The following is a 19953-nucleotide window of genomic DNA, read 5'->3' as shown; positions in this document are numbered from 1 at the left end:
CCATTATGTTCCCCCTTAGCCCTGCTTTCACTGCATCCCAAAGTTTTGATATGTTGTGTATTGATTTTCGTTTGTAAATACATTTTAACTTCCTTTGTGATTTCTACTTTGGTCCATTGTTCAATAATTTGTTGTTTAATTTCCATAATTTTTAAACTTTACAGTTTTTCTTCCATTATTGATTTCTAACATCATCCTGTTGTGTTTGCAGAAGATACTTTTTATGATATCTGTCTTTTCAAATGTATTAAGACTTAATTTGTGTCCTACCACATGGTCTATCCTGGAAAATGTCCCGTGTGCAGTTGAGAAGAATGTGTGCTGTTGTTGAATAGAGTGTTGTGGATGTGTCTGTGAGATCTAGTTGTTTATTGTGCTAAGTCCTCTAGTTCCTTATTTAACTTCTTTCTGGTTTTTCTATCCATTATTGTGAGTGGGATATCAATTTCACCAATTATTATTGCAAAACTCTCTATTTCTCCCTTCAGTTCTCTCAGTTTTTCTTCATATGTTTTGATAGTCTCTCAGTAGATATGCATATGTTTATAATTGTTTTATCTTTTTAGTGTATTGAAATTATTATTAATGTGTAGAGTTATTCTTTATTTCCTCATAAACTTTTTTTATTTAAGGTCTATTGTGTCAGATATTAGTATATCCACTCTGATCCCTTTTTGTTACTTTTTCATGGGATATCTTTTCCATTCATTTACTTTCAAACTGTTGGTGTCTTTAGATCAAAACTGAGATTCCTATAGCAGCATATAATTGTCATGTATTTTTAAGCCATTCTGTTAATGTCTGATTTTTGATATGAAAATTAAAACTGCTTAAATTTAAACTAATTACTATTACTTTTTTTGTTCCTCATTTCCAAAATTACTATTTTATTTTGCATTTAGTTTAGTTTTTTTGTAGTGAACATTTCAATTCCTTTTTCATTTCCTTTTGTATATTTTCTACAACTATATTTTTATAGTTAACTTAGGGAGTACATTTAACATCTTAAAGTTGCAACATTCTAATTTGAATTTATACCAGCTTAACATCAATAACAGGAAAACTCAGCTCCATTACAGCTCTGTCCTCAATCTTTTGGTTATTGATGTTATAAAATTACATCTTTATACATTTTGTGCCCTAAAACATGAACTAATCATCATGAATTTGTCTCTTAAATTATATAAAAAATAAGATTTGGAGTACAAACTAAAGTTAGTATTACTAGCTTTTAGACTAATAATTGCTTTTTATCTTTAAATGTATTTATCTTTTAAACCATGTAGAAAACAAAATTTGCATTTACAAATCATTGTTATAATAATACTTTCATAATTTCCTGTGTATTTACATTTATTGAGATCTTTAGCTACAGAGGTTTTAGACACCATCTAGGGTCCTTTAATTTCATGTTGCAGGACTCTGTTTAGCACTTCTTGAAGGGCAGATCAAGTGGTAACAATATCTCTCACATTTTGTTTATATGGGAATATCTTAATTTCCTCTCACTTTTAAAGGACAATTTTGTTACACATAGGATTCTTGGTTGACAGTTTTTTCTTTGCATGTATTTTCCCTGTCCTCTGGCCTCCAAAGTCTCTGATGAGAAATCTACTTACAATCTTACTGAAAAATGCTTGTATATGATGATTCACTTCTCTCTTGCTGCTTTTAAGATACTTTTTGTCTTTTGAAAGTTTAATTATAATGTATCCAGTGTGGATCTCTTTTAATTCAATTTAGTTGGAGTTCATTCAGCTTGAATATTTATATTTATGTATTTCATCAAATCTGGAAGTTTTCAGCTATTATTTCTTCAGCTTTTCTCTTTGCCCCTTTCTCTCTTTTCCTCTGGGATTCCCACAAAATGTATGTTAGCCCTCTTGCTGGTTGTCAGGGCTCTATACACTTTGTTCACTTTTCCTCAATCTCCCTTCTTTATGTTTTTGAGATTTGAGAACTTTTATTGCTCTATCTTCAAGTTTGCTGACTCTTTTTCTGCCTGCTTAAAGCTCTATTTGAATTCCTCTATGAAATTTTTCATTTCAGTTATGCTTTTCAGCTCCAGAATTTCTTTTTGTTTCTTTTAAGGTTTTCTATCTCTTTTTCAATATTTTTATTTTGCTCGTACTTTTTTTTTAACCTTTCTTATCATCTTCCGTTAGTTCCTGGAGCATCTTTAAGACAGTTGTTTTACAGTCTTTATTTAGTAGATTTGTTCTCAAATCTTTTTCAGGGACTATTTCTGTTGGTTTCATTTTTTTCCTTTGAATGGGACACACTTCCCTGTATCTTTGTATGCCTTAGAATTTTGTTGTTATTGTTTAAAACTGGACATTTGAATGTAATAATGTTATAACTCTGGAAATCAGATTATCTCACTTCGCATTGTTTGCTGTTGTTTTTATTTGTTTATATTTATTTAATTATTGTAGACTTTCTCTGTGCCAAGGATCAACATCAGATATAAATTTCAGGTCTTCTCAGGTCTTTTCTGAATCTTTCACTTGCCATTTGTAATCACTTCCTAGTTTTCTCCATATATGTAATTGTTTTGAATACTGAAGTACTCAATGTCTGGCTCCAGAGCGGAAAAAGAGAAAAATGAGGGGGAGAGGTAAGGATGCTAGCCTGTTGAGTCACGTGGAAGTCACTTTAGCCAGAGAGGGGGAGTATTGACACAATGTAAGAAGGTGCAACAAAAATGCTTGCCCATCTTTGTCTGCACCTGTGTTATCAGAAGCAGCAATCTGATCAGAGCACATATTCCTGTTACTTAGAGAACAAGGTCCTTTATGCTCACTCTGGCTCCAACAATCTGTGTGAAACTGATCCAGGAACACATGCACAGCTGACTGCCATGTTGCTGGAGGTGAGGGATGGATAGTAGCTATACTACTAAGAGTTAAAGTTGATGTAAATCAATCATAAATTACCATCCAAGTCTTCCCCTGGAAATTGTAAGCCTTCAAAAGACCAGAGATCCAACATGATTACTTCAGACTGATTCTGTCTGTGTGATTGTTGTCTAGATGAGGAAACAAGTCTTGGTATTTCCTACCATGTCATCTTCTCAAAGTCTTCTGAACAGTTTCTTATAAGAAAATATTCTCCTCATGTGTCTTTCAAAGACTGTTTCCAAAAATCTCATGTCAAATAGTGTCCTTCCACATTTGAATTTCTACATAATTAACTTATTCTGTCTAATTTGAATGGTATTTGACACTATGAATTGATTTCATTCTTGTCTCAATCCTTCTTATGAGTTTCTCACGTGCTGAAGACATATCTTTAATTTTTAGTAGGTATGGCAGGCTGAATAATGCCACCCCAAATTAATTCTCATCCTAAACCCTGGATCTGTGAATGTTACCTGACAGGACAACAAAGACTTTGAAGATGTGATTAAGCTGAGGATTTTAAGATAGGAACAGTACCACGGATTACCTGAGTAGGCCTTAAATACAATTACATCTCCCCTTTATAAAAAGGAAGCAGAGGGTTATTTGACCACACAGAAAAGAAAGCCAGTGTGACCAAGGAGATAGAGGTGGTGCAACCATAGTCACAAGAATCTGGAAGAGAGAAGGATTGGAATCTCCTCCAGAGCCTCTAAAAGGCATAGGGCCCTGCCAACACATTGACTGAGGCCAAGTGATACTGATTTAAAACTTTTGGTCTTCAGAACTGTAAGAGAATAAATTTCTGTTGTTCTGTGGTAATTTCAGGTTTGCGATAAATTATTTTATAGCAACATAAGAAGCTAATATGATAGACAAATATCTTTTTGTTTTGTTTCATTTCATTTTTCTCAGTAAATACTTGGTATTCTTGGAATTCTACCTTGTACCCATTTCTCTTCTCTCCTCTTCTCTTATTAATTATACTATACATCCTCCCTGGACAATATCTAATTCTTTAATTTCAAATATATGTGTGCCTTATATATATAACCTCTATCCTGGGCTCTGAAACTTTATATCTAACAAGTTAAAGAAATCTATATTTTGAAATCACCTAAGGACCATAAACTCAACATGCTGAAAAAAGAGTGAATTATGCTCAGTAAATTTCCCATGAGTTCTATATCTTATTGATTAATACCAATATCCAACTAGTAACCCAAACCAGGAGACTCAGAGTCAGCCTTAACTCTTCATTTTTCTTCATACCCTATATCTAGTTAGCCTCTAAAGTCTTGGATGCTTGTACCTAAAATTGTATCTAATATATTTACTTCTATAATCCCCTACCTCTAGCCTTATTTATAATACTATTATGCCTTACCTGGATTATTAAAACAGCCTCTAAAATTTACCTCCAGCAATGCATACCCTCACCCTACACTTTTTGAGACAGAAGAATATATCTATGACCCAAACTTGCTTATGACATTCCCTTAATAAATTATGCCCCACTGTCTTTAGATTAAAGTCCAAATAATTTTAGGAGCTCTACAAGCCCCTTGGGTATCTAGTACAGTTGCATTGTCAGGCATATTTTCACAATTTGCCATCAGAACCTTAATCTCTAGCCACATTAAATTTACATTAGAAATAGCAATATTCTTTTCCGCCTCTAGAACATTACTTGTATATTGCTTGAACATTACTATACTATCTGTTGGGAATGCTCCTATCGTCCTCATTCACCTAGCAATTCAGTTTTCAGACTTAATTATAAATCATGTTTCCTCTGTGAAGCCTTCACTGACTCCCTGCAGATCAGATGAGAAGCTTCCACCATGTGCTCCCACAGCACATTCTATATTTCCTATGGTAATACTCATAATTTATTCTATTGAGATTGCATAGTTGTCTCTCTCCTAAAAGCATGGACGGATCATAAGATCAGAGTCCATGTTTGTAGATTAGGATATTTTTGGTGAATGAGTAGCTGTGGGTAAAGAGCAAACTGGAAGGCTGAAGGAACAGCTACATAATGTATAGTCCCAGGAAACTGATGAAACTTCAGTATTATATTTAGCCATAGAAATTTGTCTGAGATAATATAGTAACACCATGGATTCAAATTTACCTCAAATTGTTTTTTAATTTTCAAAACTTATTTTCATACTGTAACAGAAAACTGTAGCATAAGTTAATTACTAGACTGCTAGATTTTTCTTTTACAATTTTATTTAATGTATACACTCTTTTTAAATTCACTGCTATAAGTAAAAGTCAAACTTGCATACATTAACCATATAAAATTTGAAGGTAACATGAGATGATGCTTTCTGTCAGCCAAAGTTTCAATTTCACAAGATTACCTTCATGGTCCATGTTTACTTATGCAATTAATTGACTTTCTAGTATATTTTGCTTTTATTACCTCACAAAAATTCCATTGAAAAATGGACTTGATAATGCCAACAATCATAGATCTAAACATTATTTCTATAATAATAGTCTCTTACTTTTATCAGAGCTAAAGCTGTATCTTTCAAAAGTATAAATCTTGTTTGACAGAAGCCAGTTATGGTGTTCTTGTACTCATGTCATTTAGTAGTTTATGCATACTCATGTGACACAGATAAATCCATGAGAAGTGATTAAAATACTTCTGAAGGACTTATAGCAAATGGACATAAGGTATGGTCATTCCTTTCTTATGACCTGTGACATTCTCTTATGAAAGGATATGTTGGCTCTGAGGCAAGTGCCAAGAAAATCACATGTGGGTCCATAGGAAGTCATTATGTTGCTGAGCTGCTGAATTTAAAAAGTCTTAGAAGTGTCCTACCTCTATATTTCTTATATAAATAGATACAATTTTTCCTCATTCTTTGTACTTCTTTTTATCAATGTTTATTTTTCAGTGTTCATAAACATATCATAATTAAGACAAAGATGGAAATGACTAAGCCTCTTACAGCTAGTGAAAATGTAAACCCTAAAATTAAGACCTTAACTGAGCTTAGTTATCAGCTCTGTGTTCAAATATGAAGGAAAAGAATCAGATTCACGACCATATGTGAAATGTGAAAATAATGTAAAAATAATCTGATATTAAATTGTATTTATGTTTAAAAACCAAAATATAATTTAAAATTTTATTTTTTACTTCATTGTGAAATGAAATTATTTTCTAATAAATAAACATGTTTTTTGACCTCTATTCTTTCTACTTTCATGTATATATTTGGAAATGCATAATTATGTGAAAGTAGAAGCCCATAATAAATTATCTTGATATGTATGTATGTAAATAGTTCTTTATTTTGTGTGGCTAATTATGTAAATATGTATTGTTTGAGTGAGAGTGATTACTATTCTTATCCATTTTGTTTTTCATCTTCTATCATCATTTCTCCAGTGTTTATAAAATTCTGTAAATAGTAAGTCTGTTCTTCAGTTAATCTGATATTAAATTATTAAACAGAATAAAACTGCATTCTGCAGTCATTGTAGGGCATATTTTGAATCTAGATAATTTTCATGTATCTGAGAAAAACAAAGTGATAACATTTTTCTCTCTAATGTGTTCAAGGTCTGTAGATGCCTAAGATCAAATAAAAAGATAGAAAGAACCACTATTTTTTTCAAATAGTCTTATATATTCAGAATATAAAAATTATAATCAGCACGGAAGTTCTTTAAGCCATTTATTAAATCTGTGACTTTCAAATTTCTATCAATTTATTTAAAAAGTACTTCTAACCAGTAAATTTTATTATCGTTCTTTTGGTTTTGATTTTGGTTTCTTTTTTTCCCCTAGTTTTATAATCATTATTCTTTTTATTTCTTAGCCTGTGGGGAGAAAAGTTTATGTATTCTTCCTTCTAACTGGGCTCTATGTCTATTGTTTAATAAGAACAAAGGTGAAGAGGCCTCATTCATCTTACTCCCCTCAGGTGCTTCAGCCCACGGTGCTAAAAGTTTGTCTGATTTTCCTTTGGGGATGTTATTGCACTAATGAGCACTCAGGTGTAATTCACTGGAAGGAGTTTTGCTGGTGGAAATCATTTGTTATTTATGGTGAAAATGAGGATTCTACACCAGTGCAAAATGATTTATTACAACTTTCTGCAATACCAGCAAAATGGTTCATACTTGCCAATTTTTTGCTTTATGTGCAAAACTCCTTTTTTTAACAGAAGTTATTTTATTCTTGATATTAATTATGGTAGTATCACTAAACAATATAAGTTTTGAAAAATGTTTGGGTGCTCCTTAGGACAGCTCTTCTTGAGGCAGCATGACAGTAGTATGAATCTTTTGGTAGAAGGCTTTTTTATTTTATTTATAATCATATTTAAAAACATTCCAGAATTCCAAACAATTCTATCTACTAGAGAAGGTGAATCTACTTCACAACATAAATATATATGCTTGGGTTTTCTGTTAGTGCAAGTTACCTCAAAATACCTTTACATCCATGGATATGTATTGACGTGATATGACAAGACACAGCTGTAAACAATTGTTTTATGCACCCATATTTTAAATGAAAATTTTTTATTTCATAGGGTTTTGTTTTCACTTTCTTTGATTTTTAATTGGTCTTTAACAGTCTGTGTTAAAAATATTTACCTGGACAGTTGTAGTGGCCTCACTTTATTGTTTCTGTAATCCATTTAATAAACATATCATTGGTAAAAGAACCAAGTTTGCTACTTTAAAGAAAGCTGGATATCATTCTTTCCTGAACAGTTCATCAGAGAAATGTTATAAATTTTCCACTTTCATCAAAAGGAAGCTTCTAAAGAAGCATTAATAACATTTTGTTTTCTACATTGGACAAAATTCTATCAACTGAATGATCAATTTCCACTGTCTTTCATTACCCAAAACACACAACATTTACAGTTCAACAAAGAAGAATCTCTTCAAAACCAGATCCTTTGCTGGCATGAGATTTTCAATGTTTTGTGTCTTATCCACAGTAATGTTTGTGTTTCCTGTGAAAAGGTTAACAAACATAGATTCGCAGACTTACTGAATCAGTTTTAGTAGCACCCTCTCTAGGATAACTATGCAGTCTGACTAACAATCAATCCAGGGATCTATAGTTGGCATCTCTAGACTAAAAGAGGAAACTACTCATTGGAGTAGCTGGCTCACCACTATTATTGAGTAGTGATATGGTTGCCTATCTTGGAGATTAGAGTCTTAACTGGGCATCACTGAAGTCTCTGCTAGTTTCAGTTTTGACACTGGCTAGCTTTGAGACTAGAATACTTTACTCTGTTTCCCTGGGCTTCAGGTCTGTGTAATTAAGGAATTGAACTAGATTATTTCAATACCTTCACAAAATTTGATGACTCTCTAAAATGATTTACTCTATGAGAAGACACCATGTATTAAAGTTTTTGAATCTATTCGCAGGATATAAGAAACCACATTTTTTTGCCTCTTATGTTTCTCACTTGGTTTTGAATCACACAAAAACCAGCATCATTGACATAATATTTAGAGTAAGAGACTATCATTTTTATAAAGGCAGGGATATTTATTGGGTTAAGTCACAGATTTATTTCCATTCTAGAAAATGCCTAACATGTAGCTAAATGCTCAGTAAATCTTTGTTGAGTAAATGAATTAATGAATGAGCCATCAAAAAGAGCTTCCTGTTGATTAATGATAAAGACAACCTTTTTTCTCATTCTTTATTTGTCCATGGATTGGAAAGAAATGCTGATTTCCTTCTAACGTACCTGTCAGGAATTATGCAAATCACCAGTGTGATACCAGAGATTTTGGGGCACAGAACAGGAAAGTCTTAGCATCATGCCGTTCATCAATGGTGGTGATGATAATGGTGATGATAGTAAGTACATAAGGTGTGTTCTAAGCACTTTATGTCTTACAACAAATCTCTGAAATAGGGTTCTCTTAGCACCATTTTTAACAGAAGAAGAAACTGAAGCATCAACAAGTTGCTCCAGGTCATAAAACTTTCCAGGTCAAATACCTGCGAATCTTCTCTGTTTACAAGAATGCTTCCATTACACACACACACTTGCAAATAACATCCCAGGTGACTTTATATATAAGGGAACTTTACCATATACCCATATGCATTATCCATAGCAGCAGCTTAAATTTCAAACATGGGAAAGAGAGTCAGAAGTAGAATCTTGGCTCTAATTCAAGAAAGAAATACACTTATTTTGGAGCAGTCTATGTACAATAACCAAGCACATTCAAACATAATCAACATGTTCTTCAACTCATTGCATCACAATTCATCAACAACAAAAGCAAATTTTAACAATTTAGTATAATTTATTTTTTGTATTCAACATCTTTACCCAGAACTTGCATTTTTTAGAAATTTATAAGATATATTAATCATATAAAATATTGTCTTGAAATAAAAACTATTAGTCATATCATAACTCAGTGATCCGTGTTATTTATCTGTATTAGTTTCTTATGTCTTATTTACCAAAATACCTCAAACTGAAATGCTTAATGGAAGTTATTCTTAACAATGGAAGTTATTCTTTCACAGTTTGGGAAGCTAAAAGTTTTTTCAGTATTGTTTCTTTCTGAGGGCTCTGAGGAAGAATCTGTTCACTGACTTTCTCTTAGCTTCTGGTGATGACCAGCAATCTCCAGCACTTCTTAGCTTGCAGATGGATCACTCCAATGTCTGTCTCTGCTTTCACATCCTCCCTGTGAGTTCCTGTGTCCAAATTTCCCTCTTCTTATAAGGACACCACTCATATTAGATAAGGGCCCACCCTAATGATCTTACCTAATTAAACTTGTGAAGACCCTGCGTCCAAATAAGGTCATATTCACAGGCACTTGGGTTTAGGAATGTAACATATCTTTTGGAGACACAATTCAAAGGATTTGAATTTTCACAACACAAGCATTTTTCCCATAATATTACTAAAAACTAATTTGACTTCATTTTTGAAAAATTCACTTTGAAAAATTACTCTTTATAATATGGTTAATGTGTGCCACACATTTTGCTATGCAATTTACATAAACAAGCTCATGAAATTTTCACAAGTTTAACTGGTAGGGATTTGGCCAAGGAGGTCTGCCTCCAAAATCTGCCCCACTTATCTCATCATATTCCTCCTTCAGTCCCACACACTCTTGCATCTTTGTTCTTCTTCCTGCCCTTCTTCTCACACTACCATCTCAGGATTCCTCCAATCTGCTCTATAGACCCTCCTTTGTGTTACCCCCATACACATTCTAGATCTCCTTACTCATCATGTTCAAAACTGACACAAGCGATATGATTTTCTGATTACCAAGATTTCAAGAAATGAACCTAAAATAGCCTGCTGAAACACATATGAATGGTAACAGATCTATGAATTACCCTTTCTAGGTCTGAATTTTAAAACTTCAGGTCTTAGACAGAAAAAAAAACTTGACCAAGTACAAAAGATACTAATTATTTTAATAGAGATTCAGAAGTTTGGATTAAAAACAGTTTGATACTGACTGTGCTCTGCTACAACGTAGCTGGCATGTTAGGTTACATTTAATTTTTGAAGGATAGGGATATATAAAAAGCAGGATAACCTTATTCCTTTTTAACAGAGTAGAAACCTGAGGTAGATGAAGGTTCTGTAACCTGCTCCAGGTCACACATGTAATAAATAGAAGCAGTTTTAAGCCTACATTGGACATTGGACTATCCCATACTACTTTTTAAGATTATAAGAATTAAATGAGATACTGTGTTTATTGATCATGTCCCTATGAGCCTCTTATTCACAGGTTTTTCCATTTTTTTCTTAAATAATATCTGCTTGGTGATGAAAAGACACAATCCAATACTAAGTCACATTTAATTTTCCTAAAGACCTCCCTGTTGTTGCAACTCATATAAACATTATACATTCTCATCTTTGATTAATAATCATAATCCAGTGTCAGAACTGAATCCAAATTAAAAGCAAGTAAATGAGTGAGTGAAAAAAGAAACATTATATGTTTACTATTGTAACATATACTTTAAAATATGCTTATGTTTTCCTTTTAAATGAAAAACTAAATAACTGGTATTATATGTTACATGTAATACTGTGTTATATTAATGTAAAAATGTTTTTGACTGTCTCAGTTAGCTTAGGTTGCCATAACCAAATACCGTAGATTGATGGATTAAGAAATAGAAGTTTGATTCTCACAGTTATGGAGACTGAGAGGTCCTAGCCAGTGTGAATACTGGTGAGGACCCTCTTCTTCATTTACAAACAACTGCCTTCTCACTGCATTCTCATGGGGCCTTCCCTGGTGTGTGCAGGAGGGGACCCAGAGGAACACAGAGAAAGAAAGAGATCTCTCTTCCTCTTCTTATAAGATCTTCAATCCTGAGGGAGACCTTAGGCTTGCCTTTATGGCCTCATTTAAACCTTAATTTCCACCTAAAAGCCCTATTCTGAATACAGTCATATCCAGGGTTAAAGCTTCAAAATAAGAATTTACAGGGAGCATAATTCAGTCTATAGACTGATTCTTACCCTTTTTACTTAAAGTGATACATATTTAGATAATATAAGATCCTGAAAGCAAGAAAAATGTGAAGCAAAATTTAATATGTATCATAATGAATGAATGAGTAATTTTATATTATACAGCAAATCTTAACTCATAACGATTAAAGCATCAGACTTTCTTAACTTGCCTTTGGATATCTGTACTTATATTTGAATTTTCTCATAACATTAGGTAGAGATTGTTTTTATTATAGTCACAAAAAATCTAGAAGTTGTTGGCATAATCTTATTGTAATTAAATTCCCATTTACAGAAATTCTAGTGTTTGAACTGAAAGTGTTCCACTTCCATAAAACCTCAATAGGCAGAATCTTATTATCCATGTTACTACTCAAATGTTAAAAAGCTCAGACTGTGAAAATATAGTTGTATAGTCAATTTCCATTTGAGCAAAGAGCTTTAACAGAAGCATCAAATGTGCTATTTACTGCATTAGTACTTTTGCAAGTTTTCTTGAAAGAAAGCTTTTACCTTCCTGTTTTATAACTATATTAAAGTCAGTTACAGAGGGGCTCACTCCATTCTTTTAGATCAGAACTCATTGCCAGTGGGTCAAATTTTGCTTTGAAAGGAAGGCACCTACTTACAAGACATTGAGGAAGAATCTTAAATCCATTTTAGAAGCCTCGGGGCCTCCTATGCAGTGTGAGCTGCTCATGTAGTCCAGGCATCACTAAGCCACCAGATGCATGTACTTTATCTTCCGTTTTCCATACCTGTGCCTCATTGCATCAACACTGTCAAGAAAATGGAAAACGTCAATTTAAATGTCCAAAATCAATAAATCATCTCTAGAATTACTATTTTTTTGGTATGGTTAGCAGTCAAAGAGCACATTGTCCTTTTTATATAGAAAGATTTAATTTATAATTGCCTCTTGTTAACAAGGCTTACTTTTTTTCTTTTTTTAGGATTTTCTTTTACTCATGTATGTGCGAGTGATGAAACTACCTAGATCAACATACACTATTCTGTGTGTGTGTGTGTGTGTGTGTGTGTGTGTGTGTGTGTGTGCGTGTGTGTTTGCAGAGAGAGAATGAAAAAGAAGAAGAAAAGAGAGAAAGAGATTCCTTTAGGTGCCAAGTACCATTTTAGGTTCTGAGATTATTAAGATGCACTGTCTTGTTCTCCATGAACCCACTGAGACAGAAAGATGAGCCAGAAAATATTAAATTATTGGTTTAGTATGAGTTTGTCTACCATGAAAGAATAATACAATATGTTTTAGAAGTGTAGAGAAAGGCACAATAAATTCTTCTAAGTAATACAAAAGGAAAGTCAGGAAAGGCTTCACAGAACAGGTAGTTCTAAAGTGAAAAATTAACTTCACCCAAAGAAAGCATCCCAGATCCTGGGAGATAACCTCTAAACCCTTGGAGTTTCCCAAGCCGTAGAGGCGTCTCTGTTACTCGTGGTGGGTTCCTGGACCAAACCTAACCAGATGACTCAGGTTGGGAGCTGGCCATGCCAGAAGGACCGACCATGTGATTGGAGGGCTGGGGTTTTGGTCAACCACATGGGCAATGATTCAATCAGTTACATCCATGTAATGAAACCCCAATAAAAACTAAGGACACCAAAGTTAGAGTGAGCTCTTAGACTGGCAATACTCTGTAAATCTTACTGCATATAGATAACAGAAGGGATTGCATTCCTGAGGATATGAGAGCTCTTTTTTTGAGCTTATTAGATTTCACCTTATGTGTCTTTTCTTCAGCCAGTTCAAATTTATATCCAGCAATCATAAATGTAGCATTACATAGTACTTTCCTTAGTTCCTTGAGTTGTTTGAGTGAATTATTAAACCTGAGGGTGACTGTGGGAACCGTTGAATTTGTAGTCAGCTGCTCTGAAATAGGGTGGCCTTGGGAAACCCCAAAGTTGTAAATGGTATCTAAAGGGAGGGCAGCCTTCTGGGGACTATTCTCTTGACTACATAGTTTGCCTAAATCATTACTATGGCATTTAAACTTCAGTGCATAAACTTGTGCATCTGGACACCTTAATGGATATTCACATGGACACTGAGTAATTCTTCTATGAAATAATTCACTTTAAGCCTGATACAGCAAATCTCTAGGTTTTTAGAAGGAAGGGATGTACTCAGGGTAAAACATCCTGTTTCACACTCTATTATTTTTATTCCTGCTCAAACTCGTATTAGATTCTCATTTGAGTCCTATGAAATTAGAAGGAGAAAAATAGCAGCATAGTAAACAAAAATTGTAAGATATTTTTCAGTGAAAACTATTTACAGCCCGAGACTGTAATAGCACTGCCTTGAGGCTATTTTGGACAGATAAATTGGATTCACTCACTCATGCATTTTGACCTCCTCCTATTATGCCTTTTTGTACTGCAGAGCTTATAAAACTAAATGCCAAATTTTATGATTCTCTTGCAACTATGAGAAGTCTGAATGTAATTTTGATGTAATTGTGTAAGTCTTGATTGGGAAATAGATCCAGTGGGTAGAGAAGCAGGGCATGAACCATTCATATCTAGATGTTTAGCAGAGCAGTACTGCCAGATGCACCCTCACTGCAGATATACCAAAATGGTGTGGTTCTGGAGCCATCACTGGAGTGGTAGTTCCACTTTCCATGGTAACATCCTGATCTCATCAATACAATAAGCTCCCTTGGGAGTGCACTTCTTTGGTGAGCTTTTAGAAGTCATTCCTGGGGTTTCTATATAGGGTCTTTCTGTTAAGACTAAGTGAATGTGCAAGTCAATTTTAACCCAATGCTTAGCTTAGTTATGTACTGCAACTGATCCCTAACTAAGAAACTGTGATTAGCTTCTATGAGAAGATATACAAAAAGCACAATGGGAGACAGTAATCCCTAGACAATATACTTCAACAGGGAGCTTGTTAGAGGTGCAGAATTTCAGATCCAACCGTCCAGACCTGCTAAATCAGAATCTGCACTTTAACAAGATCCTACTGATTTTCAATTGATATATACATTTTTTTCTAATCAGAGAAGGAATATAAAGAAGTGAAACAAACATACTTAGTAATAACTGCTGAGGAGACAATACAAGGTGATATCATACTACAAAGTGGTAGAAGAAGGGTGGTACTACTTTAAATACATTTGTCAGGATAGGACTCTCAGAGTCTCTAACATTTGAACTGAGACTGGGATGGCCTTAAAGATTCAGGCATGAAAAGATCTGGAGACTATTTCAGACAGATCTGTTAACTGCAAAAGCTTTGAAACAGGAGTGGTTTGACATATTCAGAAAACAGAAAGGCTACTGTGACTTGAATATGGTTAAGTAAGGAGAAAATGAAAAGGTCAGAAAGGTAAGCATGAAACTGACTTATAGGTCTATCTCTGACATTAAAGAGGAACAAAAACTTATACTAGCCTCACCTGGACGAACTGTTAGTGGATTTTAATCAAACAAGTAATATGATGTAATTTTTTAAAGGACAAACTGGAGGATAGATTATAGGCCTGGATAACTGGAAGCAGGGAGTCTTAGTACACAAGCAAGATACAGAAGTGACTTGAATAAAAGTAGTTGCAGTAGAGAGGGAAGAAAAATGGAAACATTAAACTTTTTGCACATTATTTCAATAGGACTTGGTAATGGATAGGATATGAGACATGAGGGAAAGATACAAATTAAGCACAACTCTGAGGTTTGGGATTTAACCAACTGTCTGGATATTTCTGATATTCCTGAGATGAAGAAGGCAAGAATAAGAAAGTTTTAACTCTGGGGTTATTATGGTGTTTTTGTACATGCAAAGTTAAAATGTCTGTTGGATGAACAAATGAAGATGTTAAATAGGAAGCTTGGGCTAGGATTCAAGTTCAGGAGGCAAGTCAGAGCTCCAGCTGGAATTTGATGATCAATCTGCACTGGAATTGTATTGAAAACCAGGGGACCTGGATGAAACTACCTATTATATATATATATAGCCTCAGTAAGACATGTACAGAGATAGTAGAAAATATATATATATATATATATATATATATATATATATATAGCCTCAGTAAGACATGTACAGAGATAGTAGAAAATATTCAGTACCAATCATTGGGTTTCTCTTGCATCCACAGAATAAGTAAACAAGGAAGAGAGAGTAACAGTGAAAACTAAGCTACCAGTGAAATTAAAGAAGAAAGAGATCATCAAAAGATAAGGAGCCTGGTCCACATTGTCAAAGGCTGATAGAATTTCAGATGGAAGGGAAAAAGCAGAAACCTTTACTCTTGGAGTAATGGAGATTACTGATGATGTTGCTAGTACCAGCTGATGATCTGTTAAGAATGGAAGCCACAGTAGAGTGGGAAGAAGGAAATGCAAGCAAACCCAGGCAAATATCTTAAAGAGGTTTTACTAAGAAAGGACCAGAGGATTGGGGTAGTAATTGGAGCAGTGTATAGGCTTGAAGTTCAAGATTTCATTAAATTTTATTTTGTCTAATGAAAAATATTATAAAATGTTTGCAATTACATAATTGCAAGATTATTATGTAATAAAGAGAATACAGGTATTAATTGCAAAGCAAAAGTCATGAAATGTTACAAGTGATGGGAACTAAGAAGAGATTATTTTTTTGATATAGAAAGGCTTCTTATGTTTCTTCTGTAATATAAAGGAACATAGAGAGTATGCATATAAACAGAAGTAGGTTTTTAGTAGGAAATGGCAGGAAAATGGGGATCTCTTATTCTTTTGAATACATTTATGAGGAGGGGGTTGAATACCAGGAGTTGTTGGAAGGCCATATATTCTTGCTGTTACTGTAATAACTGAGGCAAATGAGGCCTGATGAAATTAGTCTTTTGAAGAAAGACTGTCAAGCTAGAATATTTAGCTTAAATTATTGGGCATATGATAACATTACTCTTCAAAGATGATATGTGGACATGCATTTAAAAGTTTTGTTTGACTCTAGATGAAGCCAAATGGCTAAATTCTGGCAAATGAGACTGCATTGACTTTTGATACTAATATCTGACTCAGGCCAGAATCCATAGGTTAAGGGCACAGTCCTCCACAAGATTGTCTTGTGTCAGATTCTGACACAAAGTCAGGGGTCCCCATTTCTGACCGGCTAGCTGCAAAGTGGAGAGGACTCCACTACCTACTCAGGTTCAGTAATTTGCTAGAATGACTCACAGAAGGTTTTTAGTAGGAAATGGCAGGAATTAGTATCAGAAGTCTATATGATACTGTGAGCTCTATGCTTATAATTAATTTTATTATGGCAAAAGGATACAAATCAGAACTGGCCAATGCAAGAGAGGATGCAGAGGATGGATCTGGGAAAGCCCAAAATGTACAGCTTTCTGTGTCCTCGAGATATTTTAGCCTCCTGACACATCAGTGTGTAACAACACACAAAATATTGCCAACCAAGGAAGTTCACCCAAAGGTCAGTCTTTTGTTTTTTATTGGGGTTTCATTACATAGGCATGACTGATTGAATCATTGCCCATGGGGCTGTCCAATCCTCTCCTCTCCCTGGAGGTTAAGTTGCTATCACATGGCTCAGAGCCTCAACCCTCTACAAATGTGGTCATCCTGTTATGGATAAGCCCCATCCTGAGTCATCTCTTTAGCATAAACAACATAGAGGCTCACCATGAGTCATCCACTTAGCGTGAACTATCAGGGTTGCTTTCAAGGCCACCATGAATACCGAAGACACAGATATTACTGGGGAAATTCCAAAGAGTTAGAGGTTACTTCCCTGGAGCCATGTTCAAAGGCCAGTCAAATTATTTATTATAAAGAAATGCAAATAAAAATATTGTGTAGTCTTCTTTGAAACTGTATTAAAAAGAGGTCATACTACTGTGTATGTAGCAAAGGAAATCCATTTACTCTTCTTTCTCTTGTGTCTCTTCTGGCTTCTACCTTATATATAATGTCTATAACTGTAACAGCCATCTCAGATCATGAGTGAACCTTGAGCATGAAAGCCATATTCTAGAAAGGAGCTTGGTGCACTCTGACCCATGAGTTAAATGCAGCCCACCACCTGTTGTGTCTATACAGTTTTACTGGAACACAGTCATACCTATTCTAAGAGATATTGTCCAAAGCTACTTTCATGCTATAGTAGCAAAGTTACTTTTTGTTTCAGAAGCATAGTTGAGTAGTTGAGATAGTGACATGTAGCCTGGAAAGCCTAAAATATTTTCTCTCTGGCCCTTAAGAAAACATTTGCCTACCCTTGATCCCTTGATCTAGCATGACAGAAGAGAATGGAGAATTGGGCTGTGTGTCCCTGCTAATGGTGGAGTTTCAGTATCAGTCCTGGACTACTCACCTCCAGGTTTCTTTCCGATTAATAAGAAATATACTTCCAACTTCTTCAGGACACTGTGATTTTTATTCTCTTCTTCATTTATTTATTAATAAGGCAGCCAAATCTAATCCCCTCTGGCAAATCTGCTGTTTAGCACAGACTTGATACCTAATATTTAAAAAGTTCTTTATATTAAAAATAATGCATTTAAATGTTCACCATGTTGACATTTTGCCATATGTCATTTTTTTACTTTTAGGGAGGTTTTAAGAACTTTTTTTGGTGATATATGTCAAAGTCTCATTTTGTTAGCACTCATTAGAAAAGTGCTAATTAGAAGAAAAAAAATAGAGCAAGAATTTTAAGACAACTATTAATATCTTTCTTCCTCTAACATGATTTTCTTGATTTTCAATGAGCCAATATTTGCTGTGATCCAAAAGTATTCTGAGAACATAGTCATTACTGTAAATATCCCACAGCAAGATATAAATTCTACTAATTACCGTATGTCAAATTTTTGATCTCCCCACTCAGGAAGAAGTTATCAGTTTATTTTCCTGTGCTTAATGCTAGAGAGAATGTCACTCATAAAAACACTATACTTTCATTTTATAGAATATTCAGAATGTTGACTAAGTTCTCTAACATTTTATCTAAAATGTTATTAACATCTGGAGAGATCTGCTTTGATATCGAACAAATGCTACATTAAGTTTTAGTGTTATTAAATGTTACAGCAAATCAAATAACATCCCAGTCTACATCAGGCATATGCTGTGGTTACAAGAATTTACAGTAGTAACTCAGCAGAGTTCCATAATTACACATTTATTTAACCAATTAAGCATGAAAGTGGCATTATTGTCAGAGATATGATATATGACCTGAGCATAATTTGGTTAATGAGGAACAAGAAATGCCTGCTAAGTAGAGCAGGTATTCTGTTAACAGAAGATTGCTAATTGCCCCTGACATACGTCAGATGGAACGGTTTAATGTCTAAAAAAAAAGTGCTGAGTAGAGACATTATGTCGAAAATAGGTCTCTTCTTTTTGTTTATGAAATGCTTGTAAACATTCAACTCTAGAAAGTTGAAAAAAGTTTGCTATAAACCGTAGTTGCAGACATTGTGTAAATTCTCCTGTGTACTTATTCCATGATAAATAACTGCTGCCTTTTCAAGTTCTAGGGAAAACTTCTAGGGAAAAATCTTTACTCTCAATTTCTAATTATCTAAACTCCCAAATGTATCCACCTACAGAATCCCCTGGCTTAAGTTGGAGCCAAGTCTTAACTCATAAAATCACTTTAACTCCCTCATTTTACCTGATGATGAGAAAAATGTTGAAGGTAACAGATTTTTGAATGTCTGTTGCTGGATTTCAGTGTAGTAGCTTCTTGCTGATTGACAAAGAATAATGGAAACATAAGCAGTCTGGGGAAAGCAGGGTGGGTATTTTAATGGGGACTTGTGTGAGGAAACACAAAATACCAGATAAACATGACAATTCTGAAATATAGGATATTTATCTTTATTGATGGAAAACAGAAAAATTTATGAGACTCAGTTTGTATTCCCTGAGATAATTTGGTGTGATTTCTAGAGCCTAGATTTGTGGTTCTATCCAATCTGCATTAAAATGTATGGAAATGGTCTATATGAAATACTAATTACTCGCTTTTTTACTTCAAATACTCTTTAATGTATAATTTGTTAATATAGCTGTTTGTGAAAAGTTGTGTTAAGAAAGTAATGTAGCATAGAGATTATAGTATTATACAGTTATTTTACCCACTAGATTGATCATCTGATCAGTTTAAATGGCTTCTCTGAAATTCTCATTATTGTGATTTATTTGGGATACTATTATTGATTCCATATATATATATATACATCATGCAGAAATGGTATATAACATTTACATATAATATTTCTCTCCTCATCAGTACTTCATACCCCCTTCCCACCATCACTAAAAAAGACAGGGTTTTCTTTTAGAAATATAGTACATTCAATTTATAGAAAATATGTAGTGGGCTGGACAGGAATTAAGGTATCTTTTTCAGTTATACAACTTGTTGAGAATTTAGTTAAAAGCAATAAAATTATTTTGACAAAATAAGATCTTCCTTTAATTGTTTCTCCAGGTGTTTTTTTTCCCCCACATCTAAGTTTGGTTTGGTTGAT

This window comes from Manis javanica, chromosome 5 (assembly GCF_040802235.1).
Source record: "Manis javanica isolate MJ-LG chromosome 5, MJ_LKY, whole genome shotgun sequence".
In the NCBI taxonomy this organism is placed as follows: domain Eukaryota; kingdom Metazoa; phylum Chordata; class Mammalia; order Pholidota; family Manidae; genus Manis; species Manis javanica.
Note: the sequence above shows the minus strand (reverse complement) of the source record.